Below are 11,107 nucleotides of genomic sequence, written 5' to 3' on the forward strand. Positions count from 1 at the left end.
TTTTTTTTATTCACAATTTTCTCTATTTTATCTTTATAAATTTCAAATACTCCAAAAATATTTTATTTAATTTTTCTTTGTGTGCTCGTTCGTTCATGGGGATATATTTGATAAATTACTTAAGAGTCCCTAGAAGCATGCTGCTGTATGTGTCCCAAGCCTCATAAGATTTTGAATAATAGCCTTCATGACCTGGTATACACAAACCTTGTCTTCCCAATAAGGCTAACTCATTTATTCTAATCGTGAGCTACCTCACACTCTTCTCACATGAGTTAAGAGTCTCCTGCTTGGTCCTTATTTTCGCAGCAGAGGTACTATGTTTTCTTACACCATCCCTATTACACTTCTCCATTACATTCGTTTCATCACTGTAACCCTTGAGACTCTCAGAAACTACCACTGAGGTTTATGGTTACACAACATCTGTGTTCTTGATCTTAGTTTCGTGCCACTACGAGCTAAGTGAAACCCAAAATTCAACACCAACGAATTGACGGTGACAAATTAATTTGATCAAGTTTTCACCAATGAATTGACGAATGTACCTTCATGGAATCTCAATTTTTTTTCTTTGCATGATTCCAATGAAATTGTTACACACCATAACATTTCTTCCCAAGGGATCTAGTTTTAAATTTTTTTTATCTGAGATTTCATATTAATCCAAGCCACTTCAAAATCAACTCCAACCTACTTGTTCAACAGACTACACCGGTCTCACAAGTACTTTGTTCACATTCGTTCTTATATCAAGAATTGAATTGTTGAATCAAAGCGAAACCACCCTTAATTAGCCTAATTAAAAGAAGCCTTTCAACATTTCTTAATAAATGTTTGATCGTAATTCAACGGGATTCCACATTAACACTTTGAGGTTCTTCTTGACCTTGAAGGAAGAGATTCGTGCCCGGGATCATCAGTTTCGTGTCCTTATGGACATCACAGATTATCCTAAAAAGAGTTGCTTTATTTCTTTTTCTTTTACACTCTTTGCACGAAAATCCTAGATTTTCAAAAAAAAAAAAAAAAATCCGTTACTAATTATTTTACAGGCTGGATTATTACTGAAGGGTTACTAATGGAGTTGTGGCCAAAAATCAGCCACGTGGGTCATTAATTGAATACAGCTGATTAAAAGGGGAAAAGACAAAAAGTTGCTGACTCGGCGGGAGTTAAATGGATAGAAATTCAAATGACGGTAAAAAGGAGGGCGCGTGAATTTGAAACGGCCGCGCTTTTCCTGACACTTGAGGACGCGTGTGCAATATCGAAGCGTCATACCTCTGGAGTTATAGGCGCGTGTGGAAATGGAAACGGTTTCTTTCTCTGAACCGGCGCTTATTGGGCGGCGTAATCCTAGGAATCTGACACTCTCTCTCCTACGTGATCATCGCACGTCCCAACTGTCATCAATCAGTCACTCAAAAACCCTTCCATATTTCCATAAGAGATTTGAAACGATTTTTCTCTCTCTTCACCAACTATAAAAAGCCATCAACACCACCTTTTACCTCTTTACTGCCCCCATATTTCCCAAAGCAAAAATACTCCCAAATATTCTCCCATTCTTCTTCTTCTCCAAACCTGCAACAATGGCTGAACCCACTGGCGTATGATCCCTACATGCAACTTCTCAGATTCTTCCCATCCGACCCCAGCAATGCCTAGTCATTGATCTGAACCCACTGGCGTATGATCCCTACATGTCGTCGGTCATCGAATGCCTCAAGTATTCCCAGCTGGCTCCTGCACTGTCGAGAATTGAAACGGTGCCGTTGGTTACCCTATCTCAGGTTTATGCAACGGCTTACTACGACAAGGCCGTCGACCGGGTATTCTTTGAAGTGGGAGAACACAAGACTTCAATTTCTCGCCCCCGTTTCTGCACGCTGTTAGGGTTTGCAGCTGACTCTTCACGAGTTCACCCGGAGACGATTCCGGTAGGAATGTTCTACAGCATGTTTTACAACATGGGCTACACAGAGGTTCTCACCTCCGTCGCCAGATTCAAGAAGTCCTGCCTACCGCCCCAGTGGAATGGGTTATTTATAGTTCTCTTCAAGGGACTGTTAGAGAGGAGCTCAGGATCTGACGGTGCAAGTCGTCTTTTCCTTTCTATAATGTACGGAGTGTACAATGGGATAAACCTGGATTATGGGTTTGTCCTCTGGCAACAGCTGCTTCAGAGCCTCTCTTCCTCTTCCCGACACTCCGAGGTGTCACTGGCCCGGTTCTGGATCTTGATCACAAGATGGGCCATGGACAAGTTCGACCTTCCAACAGACGATGATGCATCGATGTCTTCTATTGGTACGTTTCGTACCAAGAAGATCATCGTATCCGACGCATCAAAGTTCTCTTTCATTGGCTCTATCCCGGAGTCGATGTATGGGAATGTGCCATCTGACAGCCAACTGATCCGGACGATCAAGGAGTCTGGGCCATCTGGTCCGAGGGAACTGACACCGGACATGCTGCGATCAATTCATGATGCCGATAAACCGGTCGCCAGGGGTAAAAAGGCAGAAAAAGGGAAGAAACCATCCAAAGCCCCAAAAGGACCTTCTCCCAAGAAGCGCAAACAACTGAAGGCTGCTTCATCCCCTCAACCGAAAAGGAGGAAGACCCAACAGAAGTGAAAGCTCGTCATTCCCTCCTCTTCAAGCGAATCCGAAGGTGGGAGTTCGGACTCTGAGGGATCCCAAGGAGACGAATATCCTCAACGAGGCAACACACCCCCTCGGTCCCCAACCCCGGAGATGGAACTTCATCAATCCCCAGTTCCTTCCCCTCCACCCACAATACCTATTTCTATTCCCACCATAAACCCCACTATTCCCCCAACTTCTATCCCTATACCTCCACCCATATTCACCACCTCAACCGAAACACCACCTGTTACCGAAACCCCTCCAGTAACCGAACCTCCACAAACCGAAACCCTTACACCACCACCACCACCCGAAACCAACCCCCCACCAACTCAACCAGAACCAACCAAACCCATAACACCCCCAGCTTCTCCACCACCTCAATCTCCAGAAGACGCCTCCGATGGCGGTGATCAATACCTTGGTGGTGATCACATGACCTTTGATTCGGTCTACTATAGTCCGTTTCAAGTTCAGAGTGATGAGGAGGATGATGCTCCTGTGACACGGAAGCATCTTCGTGAGCTTAACGAGAAGGTTGATCAACTTCTCGCCTCCTCTTCAAACCAGCAGTCATCTTTGTCTGAAGCTGCCCTTCAGAAGCTCGTTGAAGCCTTCTCTCGGGCTCAACATGATTCGGTAGCCTCAGCTACTGCTGCTATAGACGCCTCTACCCGAGCCTGTGAGGCCGTGACCGAAAAAGTCGATAAACTATTCAATGACGCTTCTGTCCTGCTGCAGTCTTTGTAGGAAAGCGCCGAAGCCACTAAAACAACTCTGGAACCAGTTGTTCATCAATTGGCCCAGTTTGTAAAGACGGAGCTGTCTTCGTTCGCTACCCTCAGACAAAATCTTAGCGACGACAACTCGGCACTTCGTGCCTCCATCGATGCCCGCTTGGCAAAGCTACAAGAGGATCTTGCAGCAGAAAACTCACTGATGGACGTCTTGGCGAGTAAGACTACCGCCCTTAAGGTCAAGAGCACGCAGCTTTCCAACTCCCAGCAACAATTGGAAGCTCTTCGATCCGAGAGGGAGGTCATAAAGACGTGTGTTTCGGATGTCCACGCCGCTCTCTCAAACATCCTGGAAGCACACGACCCAATCCTTAACCACTCAGTGAGGCGTACCCTCGCTGAAAAACTCTCTCCGGCCATGGAACTGTTAAGTAAGATTGAAGGCCTCCCGAGTTTCGTGTCCATTCCGAAACAAGGGGGAGAAGAGAAGAAAGGATCGAAACCACCTCCGTCCTCCAAAGTGACTCACACAACCGAACCACCCCCAACTGGTCATGCCTCGGGTTCGGGTGTGAAGAACAAGGGCAAAAACATAGCAGAGGATGGAGATGAAGATGAAGATGAAGACAAGGAGACAATTGCGGACATGTTAAAAAGAAAGAACAGTCGCAATGCTGATGACGATGCCAGTCGTGTGGCGCATGAGGCTGAAGAAGCCGAATGAAAGCAAAAAGAAGCCCACGATCTCCTTGAGAGCCGAAAGTTGCTCTTCCCTGCCTGGACCAGGGATCGCATGATAAAAGAGGCCATAGAGACTCCAAGCATACTATGGCTCGAGCCGGTGATATCATTCAACTGCAACAACTCTGTAGATTCGCAGTTTGATATGCCGCTGACTCGAAAGGCGTTCATCTTCCACGCCTTCTCTAACATTTTCGAAGTCCCGCATCCGAACGATGAGCTTGACAGGGAGCTCATTGACTTCTACCTGGAGGCCGCTCGCCCTCAGTACCTTACATGGAGTGCCCAGAAGATCGTCAGTGTTCGGGTGCTGAAGCCTTATGCCGTGGGAAGATTCACAAATGTCAAGTTCAAGCTCATCCGAGGATCTGCAAGAACTGCCCACATGATCTCCCTGGCGGATCTGCCCAATCTGAACCCTCATGATTGGATAGTCTTGTACAATATCCTGCTGACAAATGAATCTGAATATGGTCCCATCATAGACCATGTCAAAAGGATGCTGGCATGCTATATCATGGAGGTGGCCCTAATGGATCAGGAGGTCGCCACAGTTTTTAAGAAGAAACCGAAAGTCAAACCTGTGGGATCGGCCAGTGATCTAAATCAAATGCAAATGGGCAAGATAGATTCGAGGCGAAACTCTGTGATGTTCACTAGAGCCGAAGGACAGAAATGTCTCTTCGCTTTAGCTGACAAACATCTTTACACTACAACTTGCTTGGAGCACATCTTATTCATCATCAAGCAGTGTAAAGACAATTCGGCCGATGATATCAAGTACTTCAATGACATGATCAATTGGTATATCCGGTTTAGACAGACCATCCTCTCCATAACCAAGTGTCTGTTTAGCACCGTGAAGAAGAAGGTACCAGCTTCAGCCACCGGCCCAAGTAGGAAGTGAAGGTCTCGCTCCAAATTGACACAAAGGGGGAGATTGTTGGGCTAAAGATAGTTTTGTTGTTGCGTCTTTTGGGCTCGTTGATTAGCCTTGTATTCTCCTGTTTGGGCATGTCCAACCGAGAGCCTTTTATGTATTGTATATAAGTTAAATGCTTGCATGCATATTAGGTTAAGATTCTAGAGATTATCGATATAGCGATTGATCAAGAGTATTATATTTTTCTGTAATCGTTCTTGTAATCTTCTAATCCTTTACAGTTGATGTTCTTAATCGAGCTCTTCTAAGGATTTTATTTAATCATTCGACTCGTTTGATTCAAACTGTTTGTTCTTATTATTGCGTTTTCACTGTTTCATATTCATACACTTGTTCAAGATCTAATCGATCTTCATTGATTAAAAATTGTTTTAATCCCATCAATTATCACGGGAAATGTGAACCCGAGGAATAGTGATCCCAGGGCGGTGAGGACACAGGATTTATATGTATTATATGGATTGATGATAGGATCCATATTTATTTCTTATGCATATAATGATATGTGCAATATATGGTCGTGTTTTGATATCCAATACAGAGTCACCACTCCCCATGTCGCCCTGATATCGACATCTATGACTAGAGAGCAGGGGAATAGAATCAGGGTCCCACAAGTTACATCATACCTGCGTATCCTTCACCCTACACCCACTTCTTTTAGACACATCTCATTTCATGTTGAAAATGGTAGACTGCCACAAACCCGACATACATGACACCACTCGGAGTGGGGGATAAGGAGCCATTCGTTGGCAATTTTTAGGAGGATCATCAGCAGCAACAGGGACAAGCAGCAGGTCAGGGATGGAATATGCCTGCAACTTGGGAGGACTTTGTGGGGAGACAAAACACACATAACCAGGAGGTGCAGGCTTGGATGGGGAGAACATATATAAGGATGGAGGGTGTCGACACAACACTAGCGGACCTTACTGAGCAGATACGACAGGTTGGCATTACAGCTAGCAACACTTATAGTGTTGCCACTCGTCAGCTGTACCAGCAGGAGTACTATGTAGATGTCGCCTACAGATAGAGTTGTGTCCAGTATGAACTGATGGACATTGATTAGCCATAATATTGATATCGAGCTCCAGCTCTGGTCTTCTACTGATCTGGGTATCCGAGCAACTATCCACCGCCATCCAAGTATGAGCATTATCAGCCGCCACTAGCTACAAAGGACTCTACTCGCTTTGAGGATTTAGTTGGATCGATCTTTGGGTATCCTCCACCATACCCACGTTATCCTCCACAGCCGCCCCCGCAGTGAACTTTGGTGAGATCCTCTTTTGATTTTTATTTTTATGGTTGTGTGATGAAGGCTTTCTTTTTCTTTTTCTTTTTTATTTTTCTTTTGATTTTCATGTCTTTATTTGGGATGAATGTACTGCTATTAAGCTTATTATTATTATTATTATTCTCTCCTGAGTTGGTTCTATGAAATATGTGATGAGTTAGTAGCATCTTTATATCTTGAATGTAACTCGTCAAGATGGAAAATCATAGGAGTTTCGTATATCGAGTCATAATATCTATTTAATATTGATCTTGTGGGTTGCTCAGTCGGTTTGGAAAATTTATATATATATATATATATATATATATATATATATATATATATATATATATATATATATATATATATATATATATATAGAAAATTGTTATGTGAAATACCCAAGTGTTTGAAAAATGAAGGTTTTTGGCTTGAGCCTACGATCTTTCAATTGAGGACCCAACCGAACAATATGTGTCATCACGCTCTGAGTACTTGGTCTTACTTACTCCTGCACCTTTGGGGTTGGGAGGGGTCTATTATTGTTTTCACACAGCCAAAAAGCATCATAAAGCATTGAATAACTTCAAAGTATATATATTCAAGCTAAAGTCAAATACAAAGATGATCAAATCCGATGAAGCGTCAAAGAACTTGAAGAATGCACAATGAAGACAAATTTGAAGAAAAGTTCAAGTTCAAGATATTGTGTGAAACAATATGTGACCCCTCGATAGTGGGAGTGTATGGGTTGGTCCATTAAGTGTTACCGACCGCGCTAACTATGTTAGTGAACCTTGAAAAGGGGACTTTGGCAATGAGTTCAACTGATTACTCATGAGGTTGACTATTGGAAAGGGTTCAAAAAGTGAAGGGTTTCAAACAACAAAGTAAAATAAGCATAACATGTGTTTTGAGAATAAAAGTCCTCATATGAAACTAATAATCCCCAAAATCAATATATTGTGCTTATTAAATATTGTAATAAAGTGTACGGAATTCGTGATTCCATTGAGTTTTTCTTAGGATAAGAATGTAAGACTACACTGATTATTTCAGGCCAATCTCGGGACAAGTTTGGAATAAAGTTGGGGAGGTTTGATAAGTCCATTTTATGAATGTACTAAATTGTCATAAATCTATTGAATTGATGTATAATTGTCCAAGAATGGCACTACTTTGATGAGTTGTTGAACTTCATATGCAGGTCAATATATTGTACTAAAAGTGGGCGGAACCTGCAAGTAAAACGGATTGCTAAAGGAATGTAGAAACGTTGTTGGGAAAATTGACCATGCTTGAATGTTTTGGTAATATATCATGTTCTGGAGCTCCGATTGACATGAGTAAAGATATTCAGGAAACTAGACATGATTTGCTACAACTTTCGTGTTTTGTGTTTCTGCTAGTTATGTCGTTTTGACCACCATAACTTGCACGGAAGATGAAGGACGCCTCCAGGCGTCTAAGATGTCCCCTAGGACGTCTAGGTCAAACAGTCAGCATTTGGTCGTTATTTCAGAGCAGAAAAGAAGGGAGAGCTCCGTCGGTGTCTTACATGGTGTCTAAGACGTCCCCTAGGACGTCTGGGCGTTTTAGGGACGTCCCGTGTTGGAACGGTGTGTTTCGGAAAGTTTGGAAATCAAGTAAGGGCATCCTAGAAAGCTTTTAAGACGTCTCCTATGTTTTTGGCCATTTTTTTAGTGTATTTCAAGGACGGCAGAAGGCATGTTAGGACGTACAAAGAATGCTTGGGCGTTATACACGGCGTCTAAGACGTCTCCTAGGACGTCCAACGTCCCACATTGCCCAATTTCATTATTTTTTGTCTCACACTATAAATAGGGACTTATGCATTCGTTTTTAGGGTTACCGCCTGCGATTTTCAGATTTTTTCCTCTGTTCTTGAGGCTTCTAAAACCCTTGGAAAGATTTGGAAACACAGGTCCATTCCATTTCAATCCGGATTCAAGGTAAGATTCAATTCAATTCATCATCAAGCAACATTTAAAGATCATTCAACCGGTGATTCTCATCAATTCTAGTAATTTTCAGAAATGATTACTTCTTCCCAAGGTTTATTTGTTTCATATTTTGATAATTAGGCTACATTTGGTTGATGATTCTACGTTCGTTTATGAATTCTATTATGCATTTTATTCATTTTAATAAAGTTATTTGTTTTGTGAACTCAATGGAAGGCTAAACTGTTAGGGTTACTTCCGGGGATGTTTAGGACTTTTTGATGAACACACTTGATTATTACTTGATTCTAGTTGATTTCAATTGTTGTTTTATGCTTCATATGATTATCTTTGGTAATGATGAGTGAAATTGGGTTGTATGAATTGTTTGATGTCATAATTAAGATAGTTTATTGTCATTTCATCATTTGTTCCAAGTTCAATTAGTTTAGAAATAAAGACAAGTGATTGAATCAACATATATTATTCCAACTTATGATATTGAATGTTAATGCGGTAATAAGTAGTTGTAAGACATTTTATTGCTAGTTCATTAATTGTAATCCATTTAGACATAAATGAGTAAGACAACTAGTTGAATGAACATCTAGTGTACCCAAAACTATGTGTTACAATTTAATAAACCCCAATTGCATCTATGTAATTGAATTAGGATTCTAGGGAAGAAAGTGTGTGAATCTAAATTGTCCATAACTGAATCAGGAGTACTCTAGTTTTCTCATTGAGATTTTTATTTTTAATTAATAAATTTCCAAGCTTTTGTTTGAATTTTGTTGTAATCTTTTTCGTGACAATTGCTAGTAATAATTTTCTTTTTATTGATTGCTTTGACACAAAGTTTAACCACGAACTCCTTGTGGATTCGACCCGACTTACCCTATCTACTTAGGTTAGTTGGTTTATTTTTGACCGAGACAACGACCTCAATCAACAAACACCTCGATGAGGTCAATGACATCGCTGATTACTTCAATATTTTGAATGTACCACAAGCAAAGGTGCTGTTGAAAAAGCTTCCAATTAAATTCAAAGGAGCAGCAAAATATTGGTTGAAGGCACTTACACTAGGTACAAACACCACTTGGGCGTAGATGCTTGAATAATTCCTGCAACAAAATTTCCTACCATCCAAGTTTGCCAAACTTAAGAAAGCCATGTCCAATTTCGAGCAAAAAGTGGGGGAGTATTTTTATGAGGCATAGGAGCCATACATGGGTTTAATAAGGAATTGTCCCCTAAATGACCTAAACGAACAACAAGAAGTCTTGATCTTCAACAATGTAGTGCCCTGTTCCGAATCGATACCCATTTTAGGTGTGGGTAATGAAATGTAGATGTTTCGGGCATTTCTGATTTGGTTTTAGAGCCAAGGGGTTTTTTGGTAATATGGCAGCATGCTTCTATTGTAAATTAGATGTGTTCGGGAAACCTTAAGTCAAGTGTGAGTTGATAATAGTGTAGAGCTTCTCGATACCTTTTAATGGAAATAAGGATGGTCAAAATTGGAGTTGTATCAAAGAGGTTAAGGCGACCATATTGAATTAGGTTTTAGGGAAAACCCTAATATGTGGGGCAAACCAAGGTAGTGCATGGGGCGTAATGATGCGAAGGTGGGCACACGATTCGTAGTAAGGAGTATGCGTAGCATAATATCAAGCTGGGATCGGGGTGCGAGACCTCATACACTGGGCATACGAGGGTAAGTATGAAACTCTAATTTTAGGGATGTAACCTATATAAGATTAATGTTAATCCATTTGGTTCATTTCTAAGCTAGCTTCCGCACCATAAATACCCCAAATCGACCTTGTAGCCTCTTGGAGGTGTTCTTGAGCTATTGGGAGGCTTTGATGCTTATTTTTGCCCTTGGGAAGGAAAGAAGAGAAGCTTGAAGTTGTTTTGCTTGGTGGTAAAGTGTTGGATCGAGAATTATCACCTTGTGGGGAAGCTTTTTGAGGTATCAAGTTTGCATCTTGGCTTGTGTATGATTAGATCTATTCATGACTAGTTTATTGTGATGTTGGTCTTCTTTTTGAGTTATGGTGAAGCTAGGTTGTTTAAGGGATTATCCTTTCAGATATGAGCTTGTTTTGGTGTCCTTGAGCATAAAGGTGCAAGCTTTATGTGTTTTATGGAGTCATGCATGCATTAAGTGAACCAATAAGTCCCTTTTATGCTTAAGAGCTTCTTTTAGTTATGTATGAACATAAAGTTGACAAATTTACTTGGTATTTAAGCTAAAGGAGGTCGGATCTATGGTTTGGAAAGCATTATCTTAATGGATTTAGTGAAAATCGAGCTTGGGTTGAATGAGGATGAGTACGTTGGAAATACAACCAGGTACCCTTAGCGTACAAGCCTTCAAACGAGTTCGCCGCACTAGGGATGAACATTTGGACTAGGGAACCGGCCGGAACCAGGTGCGGAACTGGAACTGGAAACAGATAGAACCGATCGTGATGGAACCGGGAACCGGTGGAACTGAAAAAAACTGGTAGAACCAGAAAAAACCGAAACCGTATTTTGCTATTTCTTGAGGACTAGTTCCAACATTGAACACATGGCAAGAACAGATAGAACCGGCGGTCCGGTTCGATTCTTAATTTCGCTAGCTTCGGTTCTCGGGCTGGTTCTAGTCGGTTCGGTTCCTTTGCTCATCCCTACGCCGCACATGTGTGCATGTACGCCCCACGTACTTAGTCTGAATAGGCTTTGAGTATTTTGGCTTTGAATTGCGTTTAGCTGCTTGGGCCTTTGTTGGGCCA

At 41.7% G+C, this 11,107-nt stretch overlaps 1 non-coding gene across 1 annotated transcript; it reads right to left on the reverse strand.

Annotated features, from left to right (window-relative positions):
* Positions 1 to 9,481: 9,481 nt before the first annotated feature.
* Positions 9,482 to 9,588, reverse strand: LOC145056103 (small nucleolar RNA R71). The gene has a single exon (XR_013685639.1). It is a non-coding gene; the product is annotated as a small nucleolar RNA R71 (small nucleolar RNA).
* Positions 9,589 to 11,107: the final 1,519 nt, after the last annotated feature.

Source organism: Lactuca serriola, chromosome 5 (genome assembly GCF_051521515.1).
Source record: "Lactuca serriola cultivar US96UC23 chromosome 5, Lser_US96UC23_V15, whole genome shotgun sequence".
Taxonomy (NCBI): Eukaryota; Viridiplantae; Streptophyta; class Magnoliopsida; order Asterales; family Asteraceae; genus Lactuca; species Lactuca serriola.